Source organism: Protopterus annectens, chromosome 11.part0, assembly GCF_019279795.1.
Source record: "Protopterus annectens isolate FY-2018-M chromosome 11.part0, PAN1.0, whole genome shotgun sequence".
In the NCBI taxonomy this organism is placed as follows: domain Eukaryota; kingdom Metazoa; phylum Chordata; order Ceratodontiformes; family Protopteridae; genus Protopterus; species Protopterus annectens.
In genome coordinates this window covers 326,847,734-326,864,959 of record NC_056745.1, presented here as the reverse complement: position 1 = coordinate 326,864,959, position 17,226 = coordinate 326,847,734, and positions in this window count along the sequence as shown.

Here is a 17,226-nt window from a genome sequence, read left to right as displayed (position 1 = left end):
GATCCAATTCACAAGCATTATCCTGAAAAAAAAGCTGAAGGAGTGCAGTGGTGAATAATTGGAGAATAACATTAGAGATGTTATGGCACTCAATCAGTCATGATAAAGGGGACTGAACTGGAGTACCTCCAGAACAAAACATAATAGGAAGTAATCGATCCATAAGAATGGATATAGTGAGCTTTACATCCAGAAAGCATATCATGTCATGTATGTGTCCTAATGTGTATGCTGCAGAGGTAAAGACCAGAACATGCCATAAATCCCTGTATGATGCATAACTACTGAGCCATCACTGACTCATATGTTGAAGTCACCTATAACCATAAATTCTTTTGTATCACTACGCTGAGTCCACTAGAATACCAGTGAACTCCTACTGAAAGGTCCTCATTCCTGACATAGGGTGGACAGCATATAAGGAGAAATGTAGTGTTTGCTGCTATATTCAGGACATGTTCAAGTGAGATGATAACCCTAGGGGCAACCTGAGTCAACTGAATCTTTGAGCTATAATAAATAGCAACATGAACCCCAGTCCTACCTAGGTGAGAGCACTGAATAACAGAGACCCCAGGTGGTATTGCAGCTGCAAGCTGTGTGCCAAATTGATCATTAAGCCAAGTCCCTGCAGTAAAAATAAGGTTAGCTATGCAACAAATCCAAGGTGACTCTGGTCTTATCGCATCTGATCCTCCCAGTTTAGGACATTGAAGGATAGGTCCCAGTCTCCTGCCAGTTATGACAGAGTGGAACTTTAGCTATAACTGAAAGAAAATGGATGGCCATCTAATGGTTGATTCATCCCAGGATGGAAGTTAATTGCTCTTAAACTTAATACAGCTCTACATCCAGCAGTGTCCATTCACATCTATGTTCAGTGTTTTCTCCTGTGCATGCATGAAACATGTAATAGCTTCCAACTATAAAAAATAATTGTGGTAGGCAATGATGACTTTATGATGCAGAGGTCCTGAATCAGTATTTAAAGTTATCATAAAATAGTGGTTAACAAACATCAAAATAAGCATCAATAGGCCAACGCTGCACATATCTAATAGTATGATTAAATTAGTTGTATTTCTTTCAGTTAGAGATTGATCTTTTTGACTTCCTTTGTCAATGTTCTTCCACTTCTAAAGCAAACCTTGCTTGCAAATTTATGGTTTATGTAGGCATATATCAGCGATCTGTAAGGCTTGTTCAAAAATACAAAACATATTAAAAGAATAGACACCTACTTTCAACAGTAATGTGTGCTTGCCCAGTAATATGTACCCAATCATGTTTTTCCCTACATTATATATCAACAATAATAATACAGCAATATGAGGAATATTTGCTAGGCTAAGAATGCATTAATTATAGGTGCGGAGTCATTTCCCTGCCCAACCAGCATCAGTGAAGCTGGCATTTAAGGAGTTATGGCTTGATGATTTCTACAGTACACTTTTGACTTTTCTTTTTATGGTTGTGTCACCTTTTTTGGAAGCATTTTCTCTGGATCACAATGTGTTTTTTGGCTAAGGAACTTCATGTGACCTAGCAAAACTGTTTTGCTGACAGTGGTTTTCTACTGGTAATCTCACTCATTTATTTTTTGGTGGACTTTTTTTCTTTATATTTGTTCTTTCTGGTTTCATTTTAAAATATGGACGTTAAAAAGTAAACATAAGCTGTTCAATTTAATCCCTGGTCTTTATTCTGGGCTTGTAAAGCTTATATCAACAAAATAAAAATTGGCCAGGCTGAAATGCACCCAATCTGTTAAAAACGTCTTGGACCCTGTAGTCATAGCACAATTCTGAAACTTTTAGAAATTGAAAAAACCTTAACTAAAACAATAAGGCCTTGAAAATAAATTAAAATGGACATTTTTGCTTCTGAGGCCTGTATGAAGCAATTAGAAGGGCAAGACACTCTTTAAACTGGAACATCCCCATGGAACATTCTCTCATTACCCCTTCAAGAACATAACTCCCCTTAAGTACAGACCCAGATTTATATTCCTCCATAGTTCTTGTTTGTTTCAGTATGGGATTATTGGACAATGTGACATCATCTTATGAAAATGTCCAGAGACAAACGTGTGTGGGGGGGATTACTATGCTGCAAATGAATTAAATTGCTGACGTATTACAGCAGCAAGAATTTACTGTCCAGAGATTGTTGAAATTGAAAAAGATATGAACACCAATATACTGATGAGAATGCATGCAGATTTGAACAGGTGCAAAAAAGGCTGCATAAACCAGAATCAGAAATGCATTAAACATCAAAAAAGTTTGAAGCATTACAATTTTGTCATAACTAGCTTAAAGATGAGTAACAAAAGCATCTGAAAACTCAGAAGGAAAGATTATAATGTATGACCAACTGGACCAGATGCTTGAGAAGAAAAAAAGGCTTTGTGTGAACTGGAAAGCTAGGAGTAAAAATCTGGTTTGAAACACAGTATTCAGAAGATTTAAAATAGTTATATAGATCTACCTGTAGATCATCAAGTCATGTTAAGCCAGATACAGAGAATTACTTCTAGATCAGACTATTCCTTCCCTCATCCTGTGATACCTGAACTCATATATTTGAAGGAAAAATAACTGCTTTTTAGCAACAGTTATAAAGAAGGGGCATTTAAAAATAGAGGATGCAGAAATACGTTTGTTTGCTTATCTCCCCAGGGATATAATTGAATCTTGAAAAAATGTTATTCTGTTTAGGAAGATTCTTTGGTGTAAAGAAATTAAGTCATACTTTACTTTTCCAGTTGTGACAGAAATAGTATGGAAGGGTGTATCTCTTACCTTTCGAATACTAGCAAAAACCGAAGTAGAGTTAAAGACTAATGATAATACTGATTAGATGGTTGATGAGTTCTAGACTACTATTGTACTTTTTCTAGAGGCAGAATGATTGGTGGAGACGCTTTTCTGCTATTCAGTATTACAAATGAAGTGGACAGACTTTGTGTTTTTTTTTTAACTAAAATTGTTTAGTTTGTCTTATGTTTCATCACATCAGTTGTCCCTACACCCAAGAAAATTAAAGATGATAAAATGTATAGTTATTCGTATATCAGAAAATGTCCCATTAATATAAACTATATGAAGTAATCCAAGAAAAAAAAGTATTACATTATATAAAGAAATAAAAGAGGAATTGTTCTTGTCAATAAATTCGTACTGATATAATATGTTTAAGAAACAAAAAGAGTTTTGGATTTTTGCTTGTAGCTGTCAGTCAGGTGAGGGTTTTAATTGCAATAAAGATGCATTTTCTTTTTATTAAACATGTCCAGATGTATGAGTGAATTCACGGTAGAGCATTACTGGTGACAGTTTTGTTTAAGTTTTTACCATTGATAATTGGGTCTATCCATGTCCCCTTTCCTGATTATAGAAATTTCTCAGATAACAAAGCCTACTATGTACAATTGTTTGATTATGCCCCTATTCATCTTGTTGGAATGTAGCATTAGATGTGAGTTTTGATAGGTCTCCAAAATTGTTGCAAGAATTTTACCATGAAAGGCATAGCTCCTTGTTAAAATCTTTTAAGACATTTTAGAATTGATATGACATCAAGAGAATAAACAGTCTCAAGATAAAAAATATCTCATTATGTTCCTCCAGTAGGAATTTTTTTTAAATAGACTTTGGTCTGACTACCCTTAAATTTCTTACTTCACTAATAGAATCTAGGTATGTTTATTGCCATTTTTGGACTGTTGGCCAATATTTATCAAATGACAGTTAATAATTTTAAAGGAATCCAGAAAGGGGGTAAGATAGTTAATGTAATCAAGAGTAAATTAGCCGATTTTATCTCTAAAAATGTTATCCACCCTACATCAAAAATGTATACATGGGATGAGTATATAGGAAAATGTTTCTGTATACCAAATTATATAGTGCAAAGAGATATCTAGTACCAATATTCTTCAGCAACTAAATGGACTGAACTTTCATATACAAGCAATGTTTAAATTCATTATAATGGTATATAATGAATACATACGGACATTGAAAGTCCTAATCCTTAAGAAAGTAAATGTTAAAACAATCTCAGTTTCTGTAAATTAAAGATAACAAGCATTATGCATCACCAGTCTTCACTGACCAATCGTGGAAACTATTATCAACATAAGTAAGAATCCAAAGAGCTATGAATTATATTAGATACTTAAAAGATAATTAATAGACCATTATCTTAGGAGTAGAATTAAACTATTATATTATAACATACTTTTATGATCTTTATTCAAGAAAAAGAGAGATAGCAAAACTCCATATTTTAGAGAACCAGATATCAAGCACTCATTAAGTTCAGAGATCTAGTTTAAGCCTTTCTTAACTTTAGAACTAAAGTGACAAAATAATTTTCAAAGAAGTGGAAATTTGTAAGTTCAGACAGAATCTCATTTGAGGTTTATATTACTTTTTGACAATTTTAGGATGCAATATTCCATCTCAAATTCAAGAGCCGAGAACTGCTCTTTTGAAGAAAGACTGGAAGACGATTCAATAGATAAAACTTTATAGACCCATTTTAATTCTAAATTGTAACTATAAAATCATAATTCCTATCTAAAATTTGGCTTTGTTCTTGCTCAAAACCAGGATAACCTATACCCCTAAATGTGAGCAAGTACCTTTTCATTCCTTATGCCTCCTTTCTCTTCCTTCTTCACTTACTTTCTTACTGCTATCTAATTTCTTCTCTGCTTTTCTCTCTAAATATAACATAAGCCTGTTTTTCTTTCACTTCGTATTGCAATTCCTATTTTTATTTTATTTTAACTTACCTTTAAATTTTCTACATACTTTCTAAAATTTCTTTAAATGTTAAATGATTGTCATTTACCTTGTATTGACTCTTAACCAATGCTTTTATATAATGTTTAATTTGTTATAATTATTTAAACTGCATATGTTTTTATTTTATTTTTGAAGACTGTAAAATTATTGTTTTTAAAATATTTTGTAATAATTTGGAGCTTTTCTCCCCTGGCCTTCGCTGAAAATAGGCTTCTACCCAGTTGGACTTTCTCGGTAATCAAATGCCGATAAACAACATAAAATAAATAATAAAAGTCATAAATCAAAGGCAGTTTTACCCATCAGTATGGATTTATTCCCACTATGAAAATTCTTTTGCTGCACATCATATCTACTTGGAGTTCCAAATTTAGGAAAGTTACAGTTGCTTTGTTACATTAAAATGCAACCAAAACATTTGAATTTTTGTATCATAACTATATATTTTTACAGTGTTTAGATATAATGGTATCACTGAAGAATATATTGCACAGATTAAATATCTTTATAATGGAACATTTGCATTTATAAAAAGTGGTTAATCTCCACAATTTGCAGTTGATCAAAAGACATGGCTAATATTCTTTCAAATAGATTTAATGCCAAATTTGCCTCAGAAATTGTCACTAAAATTCTGCAAATCCCAGAATCCCTTATGCTCCATGGGATCATTAAGGATAATGCCCTTACAATGCTCTCCAAAGCTAAAAATGCTTATGGGTTCAGACAATTTACCTGGATGCCTAAGTAGCACCATACATTACATTGTGGAACCCTTCCTAAACTTGTTTAATGTGCACTTAGCCAAAGGCTATGCCCCTGAAGTATTGATAATGGCTGTTGTGATGCCCCTTAATAACAGGAGCCCTACCATAGACCACAGGAAGTGTAGGTCCATCATACTAACTAGTATAATTTGTAAAGCCATGGAATTCAGTATATCTGGCTTCATTAACTACAGTATCAAAAATATTTTACAGCTAGACCCGCAACAGTTTAGTTTTGTTAAAGAGAGGTCATGTCTACTTAATTTAGTTAACTTCTTTAAGAAGTTCTCAGAGACAGATGGATAGTAGTCACTCAGTCCACAGAACCTATCTGGATCAGGCCAAGGCATTCAGCACCATTTTCCATGTTGGTATTGTATATAAGCTAAGTGGAGATCAATGCCCCATTTAGTACATGCTTACTCAAAACATATCACACAGCTAAATAAAATGATTAGTAGCCTAAAGACCATTAGCTACCAAGATAGGATTAAAGTCCTGTTCCTATGCTCTGTCTGTTATAGTCTTCTGGATAGAAATCTATTTCTAGCTCTCTGTCTCACTATGGACCCAACCCTCCTTGATCTCTTGCATCTTGACAAGACAAACAGCTCCACAAACATTAAAACTAAGAATTTAAATCCCCACCTGCATATAAATAAAGCACATTTGAGGGCCAGTTATATTACTCAAGGTTTACCTCATCTCTGAAACAAAGTGCCCAGACATGTATGACAGACTGACCCCCCCCCCCTCACACCCTTCAAGATGAATCTTGATGATTGGACTGTCATCTGTAAATTCATCATTGGTGTGATCAGCTTTGCTCTTCCAGAAGCAGGAGGTACATTTTAAGGGTGAGTATTGGCAAGGTGCAGATGCTTTTTGTTTTTCATGCTACCTAAATAAATAGGTTCAAGTTTTTCACCCATTGTGCTGGACCTCTTTTTGTGTTGTATTTACTGCCTGGGTTGGTTTGGTCCATGCACATCCGTACATGCGGGTGTATGTGTAAGGTGCAGTTACTTATCTTGTGACTTCTATGATTCTATGAAACATTTAGCCAAAATCAAATATGTCCTGCCATTTCCAAATATGTTTATAGACATTTGCAGCAAGACGCACTGTTGTTTGCACATTATTTCTGTACTTTTTTTCTGTTTTACATGATTTTTCTATAATGTGAATTGTATTGTTTAAGAGCATCAGGCCTGATGCTATCTGTGTCATTATTGATCACGGATGGGTTTTGGATCTGACCTAGGATCTAAGCCGGCAAAGTGTGCGACAACTCCTGAGCTTGAGCTCCTCTCCTCCTCTTACTTCCTGTTACCCATAATCATCAGCTCTTGTTTGCCGCAATTGTGAACGAACGTGTTCCTGCTGCTCGAGCTCGCTTATTTATAGATAAGTGCATTTTTCAGGTTATTTCTGTACTTTCCTTCTCATTTTTCCCTCTGTTTAAAAGCTTTTAGTTGTAGTACTGATTTTGGGGTCTATATTAGATCATCGAAGTATTAATACTTCGAATGGTCTAATATCGACCAGAAAACAGCGAACGCTGAAAATAGCGAAGTTGCAGATAACCAAATTTTTTCCTAGGGAAAGAATTTGCTTGTCCATTTCTGTAGCTTCGTTATTTTCAGCACTGTGGTGGAAAGTTACGGGTTGGGTTCAGGTAAGTGTGCGATTGTGTGGACGGTAGGGTTAGAGCTTGATATGTGAGTTAGGGTTAGGGTGCAGGTGAGGTAAGTGTGCGATAGTGGTAGACTTTAAGGTTAGGGCGTGGTATGTGAGTTAGGGTTAGGGCACGGGTGTGGTGAGTGTGCAATAATGATAGACTTTAGGGTTAGGACAGGGTATGTCAGTTAAGGTTAGGGTGCAGGTGAGGTCAGTGTGTGATAGTGACGGACCTTAGGGTTAGGGTTTAGGTTAAGGATAGTGGATAGATAGTATTGTATGTTCAGTTTAGTGTAGGGTTAGATATAGGATTTTAAGTGTGTGTGTGTGAATTGCTGTTTTTTTGGTGTGCTTGTGTTGTGTGTGTGTTTCTCAGAACAGTGAATTTTTTCCCAGGGTAAAAATTTGCTATTCTAAGCTTTCAATGTTTTTAGATTTCATGGTTAGAAGTTCGAGGTTATTGTATTTGATGATGTGCTTTTTCGTTGAACTGATAAAGACCCCTCATTTTGTTAGGGTTAGTAGTAGATTTCTTACCCCCTTTTAGTCTTTTCACTGGTGTTAGGGTTTTTTCCACCCTTTTCTACTTTCTCCTTCTTCTCCTCCCTTTGTGTGAGACTGTTTTTGTGCGAGAGTGTGACTGTTTTGGGTTTTTTTGTGATGGCTGAAAAACCCTCTGGTTTTAGACACTGCTCCTCATATGGTCAGAAACTAGCTCCTGCTGACATGCATGAAGAGTGCGTCTACTGTCTAGGAGAGCCCCATTTGGAGATTGAATGTGACATCTGTGCAGGATTCAATCTTGGGGCTCTCCTAGACTGTAGGAACAAGTTACTGCTAAAAGGGCTGGCTAAAGGGGGTCCCCTGGTCTCGGGGCCCCGCTCCAAGGCCACTTTGGATCCCAAGAGGAAGCTGTCTTCCTCTTCGGACTCCCTTGCCAAATGGCCCAGGCTCTCAGATCCATGTGCTCCAGATCCAAATCCAGCCTTGGGGTTATCGGCTCTGGGGTCATCAGCTCTGAAAGCCTCAACTCCCCTGGCTGGATATGACGGTGCTTAAGTTTGGAGGTCCTCAGATCCAGTTGGTTCGAAATCCCCTTTGGCTCTGACAACCTTGTTGGATCCATCTGTGGGACATTTTGTTTGCTCAGATCTGTCCAGGCCTTCGGGTCAATTGGCTCCTTTGGGGCCGATTGCTATTATTGACTCCCCAGCCATATCAAGGCTGTAGGATCTGAGGAGGTCTAGCAGGTCCTCATCTAGGGACCGCAGGCACTCTGGCCATTCTTTAGTTTCCTCTTCTTCCATCTGATACAGACCAGATGATAAGGAGCTTTCTCAAAGCCCAAATGGAACTAGGTCTGCTTCCATCCCCTAGCCACTTGCCAAGGGGCATTTCACCCACCTCTAATCTCCACTCCTCCTGCCTGACTCCTGGGAGTTTGGCATGCCAGAGTCAGAGCTTGCTTAAGGAGAGGCCATTGGTGTCGGGTAGTTCCCTTCCTTTGGGGGCCTCTACCATGGATAGCTCGGGTCCAATATTGTCCAATATTGTCTGGAGATGTCAGCACTGTGCCGGGGTCTCCACTCCCACCCCAGTCAGTGTTCGGCAGGTGGGGAGGTGAGCGGGGCATTGTCCAGTCCGTTTGCCTTCTGGGCGATAGAGAGGACCATCTCCAGTTGTTCGGCAGCCTCTTCATCAGTTTTGGATCTTACCCTGCCTGGTTTCATTTTGGATGGCAAGCCTGCATCATTGGTCCGTGGTCAGCCCTCCTGAGATTGCCTTCAGAAGGGCATAACTCCAAGTTATATATATATATATATATATATATATATATATATATAGGGGATTCCACCTCCTCTGAGTCCTCCACAGAGCTCTCGGAAGAGGATATGCAAGAGGAGGCACCTAGACTCCCCTTTAAAGTTGCTAACAGAAGACACAGATTTTGAGGAAGGGGACAGGTCCCACAGACTGCCATCTGAGAAGGTGTCCTTTGGTGGCATACTTCAGATTTTGAAAGAGCTGGATGGTTAGTCTTCCCCCACCCTATCCTCCGAGGAATCCATGTTCCTGAAGGCATTCAGGGCGAGCCCATATACCTCCTAAATATCTCCCCCTGCAGATGAGTTAGTCCAGCTCATTGCCATCAGGGTGTGGAAGGAGCCAGACACAGTTAAACTGGTCTCCAAGAGGGTGGATAAGTTCCTCAGTCTCCCCAAGGATAAACCATTTTGGAGTAAAGGTGTCTCAGTAGATGCTATTGTGGTTGCCGCAGCCACCAAGAAAGAGCTCACAGAACAGAGCTTGATTGTCCATCCCCCTAACAGGCAGTCTAGGGCAAGTGACCGGTTCAGGAAACATGTGTATGCCTCAGCTACATTCGGACTGAGGACTACAAGTTACATGGCACACTTTACATGGCTGCAAAAGGATTTGGTCTCAGAGCTTTCCTCTTCTCTTTTGAAGTTGTTGCCTCTGGAGAGCCTTAAGGTGGTTTCTCTGAAGCTCTCCATGCTCACTTTCCTAGCTAATACCTCGATGAAGTTGATCTTGAATGCTGCCAAGGCCACCTCATGAGTGGCAGGTAAACGCATTGCTATTAGGCGTCATGACTGGCTTCACCTTTGCAGGTTTCAGACAACTTTAAGGCGTCCTTTACTAATGCCCCATTCGATGGATCTACTCTCTTTGGTTACTTGGTCAAGGACACATTGACCCACAGTTAGCAGGAGGGAAAGACCTTGTCAGCAGCTGGTATCAAGTTTTCTACTCCCAAATGGTCCTTCTCTAAGACTCAGAGGGTAGTAAAAAGTTATGCCTTCACAGGACACAGTCTTCCTTCCAGGATGCTTTGCAGGAATCTTCTTCTGGCTGGGGAAGGGGATTTGATGGGAGACACTGCCCCAGAGGCAGAGGGGGTCCACAGAATCAGGGCTTCTGGGAACCCTTATCAGAGAAGCACCCACAGTACTCCTGAGGTGCTGCCTGACTTCCTTGCCCTGGAGGCAGTCAGGGGTCATATCTCCTTGCACCACCTGGCTTGGATGGCTATTACTTTAGACCAGTGGGTACTAAACATTGTGTCCAAGGGATATGTTATACCCTTCAGTCTTCTCCCTCTAATCCAAAAGTCACTTATGGACATCCCACCCCACCAAAGGGAGTTGGCTTTCAAAGATGTGCAATACCTCCTTCAAAAAAGAGCAATCCAGAAGATTCTAACCGGACAACAAGGATCCAATACTTACTCTTGCTTCTTTTTAGTGCCCACAAGAACAGGGGACCTGCGTCCCATTCTGGACCTCAGCAATCTGAATTTATTGGTCAAGTAGTTGAAGTTCCAGATGGTTACTGCTCAGTCCATTCTTCCACTTCTGTGCAAGGACGACTGGATGTGCTCGATAGATCTCAAGGATGCGTACTATCACATAAAAATTGACAGGCACTCCAAGAGATTTCTGAGCTTCCAGCTGGTGGCCAATCATTATCAGTTCAGAGCCCTGCCCTTCAATCTCACCTCAGCCCCCTGGGTGCTCACCAAATGTATGAAAGTTGTTGCAGCCCATCTCCAGCTGCAGGGGTTTCAGGTCTTCCCATACCTGGATGATTGGTTCCTCATAACTCCCACAATGCCACAGTCTTTAAGCCTTTTTCATGAACTGGACATTACCATCAATCTTCAGGCTGGGATTCGTAGGAGTTCTTCTGCACATGGTGTCAGAGACTGCAGCTCTTTCCCCATGCAGAGTGGACATGATCTTCCCCCTATGTCTACACCAATTTGAATTTCTTGGGTCTGCAGGCAACACTTGAGCTGGTGGATCTGGACTCAGGATCTCCTACTAGGGAGACTCTTTTGCCTTCTGCAACCCCAAGCTACTGTGACCATGGATGCCTCCCTGTTGGGGTGGGGTGGGGCATTTCCAGCGAAGGATGGTCCAAGGCATACGGTCCCCCTTGGAGACTAAGTTGCATATCAATGTCCTTGAGATGAGAGCGGTCCTACTAATGTTGCAAGCCTTCCCGGACCTTCTTCTTAAGACTGTAGCGATTCAAACAGTAGTAGTCTGGTACACCAATAAGCAAGGGTGGACATGATCTTACCTGCTGTGCAGAGAGGCCATGAGAGTGTGGGAATGGGTGATGGCCTCCGTCTGCTTTCTCCTTGCAATGCATATCCCTGGCAATTCCAACGTGCTAGGAGACAAACTGAGCAGGTCTATCCTGAGTGGTCCCTGAAACAGTCAGTGGCAAGTCGGATCTTCGATCTATGGGGATCTCCGTTCTGTGACCTGTTTGTATCTCCAGTCAGTCACAAATGCAGAAAATACTTTGCCTTGTTCCCCCCAGTGGGGGAGTCACCCAGGGATCCTCTGTTTCACGATTGGCCACCGGGACTCTTTTATGCCTATCCCCCAACGCCCCTCATTCCCAAACTTCTACAGAAAGCCCATCACCTGAAGGCTCATCCTCATTACCCCCTTTTAGCCCCATCAAACATGGTTTTCCCTCCTCTGGTCTCATCTGAAATATCCATCTTGGATATTGGATCCAGTACAGGATCTCATTTCCCACCCACGGAGACTTCCCCCTCCCAGTCTGATGTCCCTGAGGCTGACAGCTTGGTACCTCCATTTCCAATGATAACTAGCCAGACCAAGTTGCCTTCCCTGGTGAAGGATATTATTTTAGCATCTCAGAAACCTTCCACTACAAAGGTTTATTCCAGCCAATGGAAGAGGTTCTCTCTTTGGGCTCATCAGAGGGACAGAGATCCCTTTTCTGCTCTGGTTCTGGATATCTTGTCTTTCCTTTCCTCTCTTTTCCAGAAAGGGGCAAGCTTCTTGATGATTAAGCTGCAGTTAGCAGCTATCTCCAACGTCCACTTAAGTGATAGCCTCATGTTTTCTTCTAGGCTCTGCCAAGCCTTTCTCAATGGAGTATTCTTGCTTAGGCCTCCCTTCAAAGATCCATCTCTTCCTTGGGATCTTACCTTGGTGCTGTAGTCTTTGACACAACCTCCTTTCAAACCTGCTGCAAAGCGTGAAATTAAGTTTCTATTTTGGAAGACGGACTTTTTAGTGGCAAACTACCTCTGCCAAGAGGGTTTCTGAATTATAAGCTCTTTGCGTAAAGCCTCCCTTCATGGTTTTTCATAAGGTTAGGGTTTCTCTTAGTACCAATTCTTCCTTCATTCCAAAAGTGGCTTCAGAATCAAACCTAAATCAGAATATCCAGCTCCCTGTCTTTTTTTCTCAACTTCTCAAACAAAGGGGAGTATCAGCTACATTGCCTGGATGTCCATAGGCAGTTACATTTCTATACAAAGAGGACTGAGGATTTTCAAAAGTTGGATCTGTTATTTGTAATCTTTTCCCAGGCAAAGAGAGTGAGAGCCATTTCCAACGTATTGATTTCTCATTGGATAGCTTCTTACATAGTTCACATTTACAAGAGCAATGACATGAATCTTCCCAGACCTATTAAAGCTCATTTTACGAAGTCAGTGGCTATGTATTCGGCATTCTGGGCCAGGATGTCCTTAGATGACATTTGTGCTACTGCCAAGTGGTCAAACCCCCATATCTTTGTATCACACTACAAGCTGGATTTGGTATCCAGGGGTAGAGCCATGTTTGGTTTTTCTGTGCTCCAACATGTACTTCCTTAAGACCTCCCAGGATTTTGGGTAGCAGGGGACTCTGACCCATCCGTGATCAATGATGACATGGACACCATCAGATAAAGAGTTATGTACTTACCATAACTTGGAATCTGTGTTATCCAGTGTCATTATTCATCACGTTCCCATCCTCCCTCCCCCTCCTTCTCGTCACCAGAGGATGCTTGGAGTAATGGAGTGTTTGGTTCTGCTGTTCCTGGGTGAGGACAGTGTCCCTGCTAAGTTAGTTCTCTAGCAAACTCGATCTGAGGATTATGGGTAACAGGAAGTAATGGGAGGGAAGGAGCTCTAGCTCATGAGCTGTCGACTATGCTGGCTCCGATCCGAGGTCAGATCCAAGACTCATCCATGATGAATAATGACACCAGATAGCACAGATTCCAAGTTATAAGTACATAACTCTTTTTAATTTACTCTAGACCCTATTTCCTTGGTAACTTCAGGAAATTTCTCCAATAGCAAGTTTTATATTTCCTAACACTGTTACAGTCTGATTAGGAGAACAGTTAGTAAGGAGTTTGGTGAGTTCCCTTATGGGATGTGTCAGTCTGTTTTAGTACAAAGGAAAATTACGTTTTTGTATTATGATAGCACATTTGCATCCAAGCATGGTTTTAACATCCCATGACATGCATCAGCAGACACAGAGGCAGTGCGGCATGCACAACGTCTCCATGTAATTACACATAAAGCTTGGAATGGTATGGTGTTGTTTGGGTATGGCATGGTAGTATGCTTTAGTGTGGGCCATAGAACTCAAATATTGTCCAGCTGTTACAATTTAGAATTTCAATGGGCCATAAAAACACCCAAAATATATTAATTTGCCCATTGCAGCCCATTGATTCACCAACATGTATGCAGTGTGGTGTGTGGCAATCCACAGTGGTGCACAATCTGGTATGATCTTCATAGTGCTGCTTTGGTCTGGTGTACATTATAAATAATGTGCAGTTCCATGACATTACCCTGTAATTGGCTCATTAGTACAGTTGTGTTATTAGCTTTGAAATTTGCATGATAAAATTATTAGCTAGGATCATTGCAAGATCATCATGACATTACAGAATCTGCAAATGTTATGGAATGGAAGTGGAGTGAATTAGAAAATTTGTTTAGGATATTCACACCATGACAACAGAGGTAAGTGCTTAGGGGTTTCTACCTGTACATGTTAGGGAAGTGTCTTGATAAAGCTGCTGTTATTCTACTGGTGTTACTTCATTTGTAGGGTGGAGGTAGTTGGAGTAGTGACAACAGACTGCCGACCGAGGGAGATGGCTGCAGGAGGGCTTGTTAATAGGCTATGCAGTTTACTGACACTGCAATTTAGTCTTGACAGCATAATGCATATTTGCAGGAGGTAAGGCACATAGGCCTTCTAAAGGGTCTGGAGACTATGGATTTAACATTGTTGACTACTCTTTGTTTTCCTTTTAATTGTGTGCCTATAAGTAATTTACATTCTGTTCCGATGTGTTATGTGTAGTTGGTCTGGCAAGGAGAGAAGGGTTCTGTTGTTGACACTGTGTCTTCCTCTTGACTGGTGGGTGTTTGATGGGGATTTTTTTAAGTGTATATTATGCCCCTGTCATGGTTGTATGGGATTAGTAAGAGCCTTTGAACTGTTGTCACCCAGGTGTGCAAGTGGGATTGACTGTGCATTTCAAATGTCTTCAGTCTGTTGTGATGTTGTTTGTGGGTGGTTAGAACTTCTTTTACTAGTGCTCACCTAATGTGTTGTTTGCTAGAGTTTAAAACATTTCTTTTTTTAAATATAACATGAGCGCTGTAGTGCTCGGTGCAAAGTTTAAACTAAAATATGAGTGCTGTAACACTCTGTGCAGAGTATATGTTTTTAAAACTGAATCCTGAGTGCTGTAGCAACAGCATGTGGTACATGGATTATGTAATGTACTACTTTTGTATGCAAAAGTCCTTTTTTCTTTTCTTCTTTCTTTTGCTCTTCATTTGAACAGCTGGGGGGTAGGATGCAACTTTGACGGACTGGCATAGGGCACCAGTTGAACCATCTCTGCCTTTGGGGAAAGATCAGCCTAAGAAGAGGGGGCAGCCATTTGTAATGCATCATGAATATTATGAAGCATGGTCTGTGCAGTGCATCATGAGCAGGCTTTTGTAATGCATCATGAATATTATGAAGCATGGTCTGTGCAGTGTGTCATGAGCAACCTTTTGTAATGCATTATGAATGTTATGAAGCATGGTCTGTGCAGTGTGTCATGAGCAGGCTTTTGTAATGCATCATGAATATTATGAAGCATGGTCTGTGCAGTGTGTCATGAGCAACCTTTTGTAATGCATTATGAATGTTATGAAGCATGGTCTGTGCAGTGTGTCATGAGCAGGCTTTTGTAATGCATCATGAATATTATGAAGCATGGTCTGTGCAGTGTGTCATGAGCAGCCTTTTGTAATACATCATGAATATTATGAAGCATGGTCTGTGCAGTGCATCATGAGCAGCCTTTTGTAATGCATCATGAATATTACGAAGCATGGTCTGTGCAGTGTGTCATGAGCAGCCTTTTGTAATACATCATGAATATTATGAAGCATGGTCTGTGCAGTGTGTCACGAGCAGCCTTTTGAAATGCATCATGAATATTATGAAGCATGGTCTGTGCAGTGCATCATGAGCAGCCTTTTGTAATGCATCATGAATATTATGAAGCATGGTCTGTGCAGTACGTCATGAGCTTGATCAGTTTTGAAGTTGGGGTAATGTGTAGAAGCACATGTACCAACACATCAATCTCCCAGTGTTAGAGAGATTGTGCGTGGCAACAAGAGTTGTGGTCTTTGGGATTTGGGGACCTACAAAAGATGGAAAACCGTTAATGGCTGCCTATGTAATTGGCTCCTTTCTTACACAAGAAAATTCATGTGAGAATCTGATAGCTAACAGGCAGTAGGGAAAAAAAAACAGAAAGTCACTTATTTTTGAGCTGAACTTTTAATTCAGAAATTATGTAGGAGCGCTGGACACCTTTAAACTTTCTGTTTTTTTATGGAAAGAATCTTCCTGAACTAGTACTAATAAGTTACATATGCAACGTGAGGTAATGGTTGGCTGTGATTTGGTAAATACTAGAGTAAAATCGGTGTTGTTAAGTTTGATCAGTAAACCTGTTTCTGTACTGTCTGGGCCAGATTAACTTTTAACTATGAGAGATAACATTTTTTGTGGTCTTTTTGATGACCAGTGAGTGAATACAGAATAGTGGTTGCTCATGTTAAATGCTAATTTCTACTACCTTTAATTTTTGTTAAAATCCTTCATAAAAATTGCACACAATATTTTTAAATTTTGGGTGGAGGCCATAAAAATGTAATTAAAAAACAAGCCTGCCTTGCTTCTGAAAAAACACATCATTTATCTCTATTTAAAATCTCACAAACAACCCAAACAAAACAAGCAAACACTTGCTAATACCACACTCTATTTTTTTTTTATAATCCATCTCTAACACCAGGCACACTCAAACAACTAAGTCGCCTAACACTTATTTTTAACTCTTATTGAAACAAAAATGCATAAGAGAACCTCAGCAAGGCACAGGGATGTTTGCTGTATACAGACACAACTGGTAAATGACCAGTCAGTTATAACTAGCTTCAGCAGGCCACTAAAACAAAAGATTGCTCTGGACCAGGACAAATATAAGGAAAGAGCAAATGTTAAGTGCTCATTAATAAAGAGATTGTTGTGTTCCATGTGTGTGTGTGTGTGTGTGTGTGTGTGTGTGTGTGTGTGTGTGTGTGTGTGTGTGTGTGTGTGTGTATATATACGCTTATGCATTTGTGCATGCCTGGGTGTATTTGTACCCGTTAGCAACAACTAAGATAAAAAAGACTGTTGTGTGCTAATGGGTACAAATACACCTCTGCTTGCACCCACTAGCACACAACTAAGATAAAAAGACTATTGTGAGCTATGAAAATGGTCAGGGAAGCACATTGTGCTTAATTCACAAATCACATGGGCGGTAAAAAATCCACAAAGTGTGAGCACACCAGCTATGATGGAGCTAAATCTGCCCCTGCATTATACTATAGTTATACATCCAGTTGTCCATGAAATAAGGGCTTGAAATGAAGCATGGTCTGTGCAGATTGATTTCACGTATGATTCTTTTAACTTTAGCAACTAACATATCTAATTCCATAAGCTGTTTTAATTATGTGATTATGCATTATTGCTGAATCATCTACAGTAGTTTGTCGTCCAAGTCTCCATTAAAATAGATTCGTC